General features: G+C 40.2%; 1 pseudogene; it reads right to left on the bottom strand.

Annotated features, from left to right (window-relative positions):
- Nucleotides 1–3681: 3681 nt before the first annotated feature.
- On the bottom strand, nt 3682–5489 carry LOC101035289 (protein lin-28 homolog A pseudogene; annotated as a pseudogene).
- Nucleotides 5490–7902: the final 2413 nt, after the last annotated feature.

Below are 7902 nucleotides of genomic sequence, written 5' to 3'. Positions count from 1 at the left end.
ATGTGATGACTATTTTTCCATGTTAATTAATATTAATCTGTGCATCAGTCTGGATGCTCTAGATTATAGGGCTGAAATAAGAACCCCCAGAGCTCTGTGGCTTAACACAACAAATGTTTATTTGTTGCACATGGTACAAACCCTATGTGGTTGGGCACGGGGCTTTTTTTTTTTTTCTTTTTTCTTTTCTTTTCTTTCTTTTTTTTTTTTACCATAGTCACTTAAGAATGCAAGTTGAGGGATGCTTCTTCTTGGAGCATACTTGCATAATTCTCAAGGCAGAAAAACTTATCGAGGCAGAAAAAAAGAGACATGGTATATTGTGCATTTTACTTTAAAACTTCTATAAGAGATGTCACAGGTTCCTTCTGCTCACAGTTTGCCAACCAAATATAGGTCATTCTTGGATTCTAGAGAATATGGCAAGTGTAATCTCAGCATAATTTTTTAGAAGACACAATATTTGTTAACAATCTTCTTTTTTTCCATTACCAATAAGTCTGTATTCATTCACTGTATTTTCCCAGGGAAAGGAGAAGGGAAGGGAAGAGTCAGCATGTGTTACAAAATGACTAGAAAATGGGAAAGGAAGTACCTGGTGAAGCAAATTCAACCATCAAATAAACACACCCCAGTGATGGGGTCACCAAAGCCCAAAGGGGCTCAGTCTCCTGCAGTTCAGCAACGAGGGGAAGGGATCAGGAAAAGGACAGGCTCAGGCTTTCCTACTCTCCCTCCCAATAAATTCAAGATTTCTCACAAAGTTTTGGTTTCTAGCAGTAAACGTGGAGTTACATTCATTTGTCTCCTACTAAATAATCTTGTGGCTACTTTGATGTTTCTTGCACTTGCATAAAAAAGTTCCTGAGTGCCCTGGATATACATTCATATTCTCTTTCTTGACCCCCTGATCCCACTTTCTACATGGAAGGCCCCCAGTTGCTTTTCTCTACTTTAGGATTAAAGATTAACTAGGTTTGATCCATCCAAAGAACAGCACTGTCTAAAGTGTTTGACATGGATACATCAAGAAATGGTCTTGACTCAGGAAGTTGGGAACAAGGGATAGAGGGTTTCTAGCTTCTTCAGGGTTTTTGCATAAATCATTTAACAGTTGTGGAGACACTCCAAGCAATAAATGTGCATGTGTCTAGGTGTATAGGTTTTCTTTCGAGGATGAACAGAAAACAGGGCAGGATAGGAGACAAGATTTTAGGACAGAAGATCTGGTCTAATAGGTAAAAGGGGAAGGGGAACACAAAAGAAAGGATGGTTCAAGATCTCCACTTTAAGGAGAGGGCGCCCCAAACTAATGTTTTAGATCTTTTTGCCTGGCACAGGATCTTCTGTCATAGATGGTTTGGCTATTTTTCTCTCAATACAAAAAGAAGCTACAAGTAAACAAGAAGTAAACAAAACCCCAAAATAACATGGAGAAAGACCAATACATTGTATTTACACAAACTAGGCCCCATAGTGATCACCAACTCTGTGAAGTCCTAAAGAGCCCAAACAATTACAATAACTGGGGGCAGAGGGGAGAGCAGCATTTAGGAAAGACAAGAACCCAAGATCAGACACACAGCACCCAATGAGTTATATTGCATTTGACCTGTTTCAAAACGGTGAGATAGGTTTGCGGTGATCTCAGAGCATGTAAACAAAACCTCCTTTTCTCCTTTAGCTACCATGATGCTATTAATCACTACTGCAGCGAACACAACAGGGGCTCCAGGTACAACAAAGAAGCCCGTGCTTTTGGGTCTCCCCAGAACCCCCAAATTTTGAAAGCTTAAGGATTTTAGACCTTGTTTCATATATTCATCCCTCGACAGCACAGGATAAGTAGAGAGGTCTTGATTTTAAAACTTATTCTTATTGACTCACATTTTTTTACAGACACACACACCCTGTTGTGCATGGTAGGTTTAGTCTAAAGTGGTGAAGAATGGATCTAGGATGTAAAGCATGTCCCATGCCCTAGGATTAGACAAGCCTCACCTAATCTTGGCTTCCTCTCTGGGCCTTTTATCTGGCATAGCCTCTCCTAGCCTCTCTGTACCACCATTTTCTATTTAGACTAATTTCCAATATTCCAGTTGTTGGCGATCAAGTCATGGGGCAACCCAGTTAAAATCTAGTCTTTCATAAAACATTTTCAAGGCAGAGAGGGTTTCAAGAGGATACTATGGCAGAAAAGCCAGCTCTCATTAGCAAAAATGAGATAGTCCAATAGGCTGTGCACTCCAGATAGTTGCTCTCCCTGATGACAAAAAGAACAACAAAAAGTATTCCTGCCTTACAGACTTGGAGCTACTGCGGGCTCATCCCTGAGATTGCTCATCCCTGAGAACACAGTGCAGGAAATGAGGGCTTTAGATTAAAATATGTAAAAATACAAAAGCAGACTATATTAAGGAAAAAAATGTTAAAATGTACAAGATAACATCATTCGCACTCAGCTAATGCAGCTGGCATCCTGGAGAAAGCAAGAGTATCTAAGGGAGGTACTCCAAAGGTGCAGTATCCAAGGGAGCAAATAAATAGCATCTCATTGGCCCAGAATGCAGTGGGGGTGAGCCTAGGAGCAGCAGGTTTGCAGCTGTTCCCCCAAACACCCTTTTTGCCTTCATCTCTACCTATTGCTTGGGACAGTTTCCAGCACCCTTATCCCAAAAGTAGTTATAAGGATTCAAGCTGTGAAAAAAGAAAAAAAAAACTGCCTTATTCCTAATTGATTCCCTCCCACAGAATGTAGTGGTTTGGCTCCATGAGTCTAGTCTTATACTTAATCATTTCACTCTGGCATGGGAATTATTACTATATATTCTTCTTCAAAAATGTGAGAGGCGTTTTAACCGGAGCAACTCCATCATGAATAGGGGCTGCTGCGTAAAATGAGGCTGAGGCCTGCTGGGCTACATTTCCAAGAGGTTAAGGCATTCTTAGTCACAGGATGAGATAGGAGGTCGGCACAACATACAAGTCATAAAGACCTTGCTGATAAAACAGCTTGCAGTAAAGAAGCTGGCTAAGTCCCACCAAAACCAAGATGACGATGAGAGTGACCTCTAGTTGTCCTCACTGCTACAGTCTCACCAGCACCATAACAGTTTACAAATGCCATGGCAACCTCAAGAAGTTACCCTATATGGTCTAAAAAGGGGAGACATGAATTATCCAACCCTTGTTTAGCATATAATCTAGACATGACCATAAAAACGGGCAACCAGCAGCCCTTAGGGCTGCTCTGCCTATGGAGCAGCCATTTGTTATTCCTTTACTTTCTTAATAACCTTGCTTTCACTTTACTCTAGGACTTACCCTGAATTCTTTCTTGCACCATATCCAAGAACCCTCCCTTGGGGTCTGAATCAGGACCTCTTTCCGGTAACAAAGGAAAACAACTTCCCTATCTAGGCCACTTTCAAAAGCTGGAAATACCCCCCAACTTCCCCCCATCCCTAGAAGCCCTCACTTGCATTTGGACAGAGCATGGTTGAAGTTCCTTTGCCTCACCCTTTCCCCCCACCTAGGGGGAGGAAGGGACTATGGTGTGAACACCAGCCTGATACATGGCAGTGCCAGCTGGCCCCAATGCACCCTACTCCCACTTTTTACACTCTGCCTGCTCCTTAAACTTCCTGCTCCTGGGAAGCAGGAAGCTTCACCCATTGTGGCTTAATTCTTGGAACCCCGAGGGCAGGGCAGGGCATGGCTGTGGATTTCTTCTTCCTCTGGAGAGTAGGTTGGCTTTCCCTGGTGCGCTAGGGGCCTGCTGGGCCTTCAGCGGACGTGAGGCTACCATATGGCTGATGCTCTGGCAGAAGCTGCACTTCCAGGGCTGGGGTGGCAGCTTACATTCCTTAGCATGATGGTCTAGACCTCCACAGCTGCAGTACCTGTCTCCTTTTGCTGTGCTTTTCTGCATGCTCTTCCCCTTGGCCGCCTCTCACTCCCAGTAGAGAACACCCACCAGATCTGCTGACGCGGATAGATTCCTCACCCTTGGCTGACTCCTCCACTGCCTCACCCTCCTTCAGGCTCCAGGAAGCCCTCCATGTGCAGCTTCCGCTGGTGGACAAAGATGTCCACTGGGGGATCGAGCGCGACCCCGGCGAGGGCGGTCATGGACAGGAAGACGAACCCCAAGCGCACGTTGAACCACGTACAGATGCCCACATGTGCAGCATCTAAGGCTTGTCCACCGCTGGGAGCCTCCAGGCGCCTCCTCGGCTGCCTTGGCGCAGCCATCTGCTAGCTGCTGATTGGACACGGAGACCAGGGTCGTCGACTGAGTCAGCGGCCGAGGGCCCGGAGAAGTCCGAAGGCCTGAACCTTCTTGACTACCTAAATTTTAAACAGCTGTGTCAAAGAATGAATTTACTTCACCTTTAAAGGGTTTACTTAGTGGTAATAAAAAAGGGATTTATAAATTCTAAAGTTGCTATTTACATAACAACAGCTAGATCTGGTAGGGAGTCAAGAGCATGACAATTCCATGGTATGCCGCTGCAGAGAGGGCCCAGGATAAGGTAGAGCTTTTCCACTTGGGAACACACACAGAAAATTTTCTAGGGCAGTACAATCGTTTTTAGAATGAGAAATCATTCCAGGAAAATAAAGAGGTTGAAAACACCTGCCTGGCTTCCCTTCTTAGGGGAGATCACAGATAGTTAAAGTGGAAAGTAAAGAAAGGAGGGCCAGGTGCGGTGGCTCACGCCCGTAATCCCAGAACTTTGGGAGACTAAGGCAAGCGGATCAGGAGGTCAGGAGATCAAGGCTATCCTGGCCAACATGGTGAAATCCTGTCTCTACTAAAAATACAAATATTAGCCAGGTGTGGTGGCGCACACCTGTTAATCCCAGCTACTCGGAGGCTGAGGCAGGAAAATTGCTAGAACCTGGGAGGCAGAGGTTGCAGTGAGCCAAGATTGTGCCAATGCACTCCAGCCTGGTGACAGAGCAAGACTTCTTCTAAAAAAAAAAAAAAAGAACAAAGGAAATTGTTAAATTATTTATATAATCATTGGAGAACCTGAAAACATCATGAGATAGATGAGTAGATTCATTTCATAGGTGCAGCCTTTAGGAGGAGGGCACTTCACTAAAAGAAGCCCCAGGTTCTCCGTTGTGTTTTATTAAACATGCTTTGGGAAAATAGATTGGCACAGGGTCGTCTGAAGAAGATCTGTATTCTCATGGTCTTCAAGGAGGCATGTAGAGATTCCAGAAACCCTCTGTGCCTCAGAGGGAAAGGGAGGACTCACAGATGTGTGGCAATGGCCTGAGCATGTAATGAAGAAGCCACAGTATGCAGACTTGGAGCAGAGGCAGAAGGGTGAACCCTGAGATGTTATCTGGATACCTGAAAAACAACTCAGAAAGAAAGGCAAGACCAGTCATGCCTCAGCAGTCATCAGTCCAGGGAACAGAAGAGACACATCACCTGTGGCAACAATCATTGATGATCTGAGGACAGTGGACATTTCTAATGATTCTGTGGAACTTCACCCACCATCTCCAGGGGGAGTAAAGAAAGGCTGGAAAAACAAAAGAGGCAATATTACCCAAAATTAGGAATTTAAGACAGAAGTAAGTGAAAGTCGGCAACTGGCAGAATGAGTCCACAGGAGGAATATTAGGACTGTTATAGAATATAAATAAAGTTTGTTTTATTTGTAGAACTCATTATCATTTTATATAAATGTGTACTCCAATAACAAATACCTTCAAATATTTAACAAACTTGGGTCTATTTCCATGGAAAAGTTGACCATTTATGAAAGTTAAGGAGTATTTAAGAAATTAAACATCCTTCAAGTGTTCTTTAAAAATTATGTTTTGTGACAACTCTAAAGATAAACCTATTCTAGAAATCTCTCAATTGAATGCTTATTTTAATTTCAACAAAATTGGTGCAAATAGTGCAATAAAGTCCAACATGGCTATTATTCATATTTAATAATCATTAATATTCTATGATTTGTGCTTCATTTTTCTTTCCATTTGTTCTTTTTCTTTCTCCACTTTCCTTTTTAATTTCCTCTTTCCTTCTTTCTTTCCTTTCTTCCTTCCTTTTTTCCCTGAAGTATCTTAAAATACAAACGCACTCAATAGATGTTTTCTAAATAAATAAATGACACACATATGTGGCTCCAAAACGTCAATTGAAAAGTGACTGCAGGCCAGTTAAAATGACAAGTTGTAATTCTTTCCCCTTTAGAAGTTTTGAGTCATGAAGAGAGGAAACAACTAATTATAATTTAGGGAGCTAAATACAATAATAAGAGTATGAACTGGGACACTATGTAAATGAAGGGATATAAGTGAATAGGAGGAGCATAACAGGAAGAAAAAAGATGATAGACGACGGAAGAAAGGCTACTACCAAAGAAGGAAGATCATTGAAAAAGACAGAGAGGCATGAGAGGAGAGGTGTTACCTTCAGAAACTGCAAGTGATGAAGCCTCAATGGGCAATAGATGAGATTTATGGAGAAGTGGTGGAAGATGAGCCTGGGGAAACCAAGGAATTGGCCTTTATATCCTGATATATATGTTTTAAATCCTTAGATTTAGGAGGTGTTTTCCAGTTTTAAGCTGAAAGGAATGGGTCAGAATTAGTTTTGGAAAGATCAGTGGAAAGGATAAATACAACCTGGTATAACGTAAACGCTAATGAGATAGACAAAATTGGCATGAGTGTTAAAAAAATGACACGGAAAGGTTACAACTAAAACATGTTAGGGGTAAAAGAAATATATAACTGAGCTCCAGATAGGATTTGAGAAGAAAAATAAATTATAGTGAAGAACTCGAAGCCAATCCTGTGAAAAATTAAATAAATGAAACATTTTTAGGCAAAAGATAACATCAAAACTAACTAGAAACATGACAGTTTTATAATCTTTCAAGAAAGAAATTTAGTAGTTAAAAATTCAACCCTCTCCAAACAAAAGCATAAGAAACTCATGTTCAGATTGTTTCTTAAGCAAATACTAACACAAATTCAAAAATCAATAATTTTTTTTACTATTCAAGAAATCGCATCCTCTTCCTCTCCCTCCCTTCCTCCTTCCCTGCCTTCCTTCTTTCCTTCCTTCCTTTTTTTCTTCCTTCTTCTCCCTCTTTTATTTTTTTCCTTTCTATATCCTTTATTTTTAAGGGGGACATAATCTTGATATCCAAATTTATGGATGATAGTACAAGAAAAACACAACTTCAGAAGAGCATCACTGATGGCCATAGGTACAAAAAATCCAAATAGAATATAAGCAAGTAAGACCAATTTCTTCATATAGAGACACTTACATACACATATATAAACACTATTAGGAAAAGTTGGGTCTATTCTAGGAAAGCACAAATACTTTTATTAGAAAAATCTATTAATGTAATTTGATATAAACTGATTAAAAGAAAAAAATTGTAATTTTCAACAGAGGCAGAAAAATCATTTAATACACCCATATCTATTCATTAAAAATAAATAGTTCCAAACTAAGAATAGAAAAAAAACCTGTTAAAACCTGATTGAGCAAATTGCATTCTTAAAAATAAATGATAGAAATATTTTCTTTGAAATTGCAACAAAATTAAGAAACACACTGTGAGTGTTCCTTTTAATATTGCATAAGAGGTTCTAAAAGGAGTTCATTAAGATGAGAAAAGGGAATTTAAAAATATAAGTATTGTAAATAAAACAATCAACATTAAAAAGTGTTATGACTATTATAACTGTCAACATAAGACACAAAACTAATAGAGTTAATACATGAGTTTAAGGAATATTGCTAGGTATAAAACCTTTATTTAAAAATGCATATCTAGATATCAAGAATTAATATTTAGAAAATGCTTTCTTAAAGGTATCATACAAAATATTTATAAATATATAAAA

Source organism: Saimiri boliviensis, chromosome 9 (genome assembly GCF_048565385.1).
Source record: "Saimiri boliviensis isolate mSaiBol1 chromosome 9, mSaiBol1.pri, whole genome shotgun sequence".
NCBI classification, from domain to species: Eukaryota; Metazoa; Chordata; class Mammalia; order Primates; family Cebidae; genus Saimiri; species Saimiri boliviensis.
Note: the sequence above shows the minus strand (reverse complement) of the source record. Positions and strands in the feature narration are given on the sequence as shown.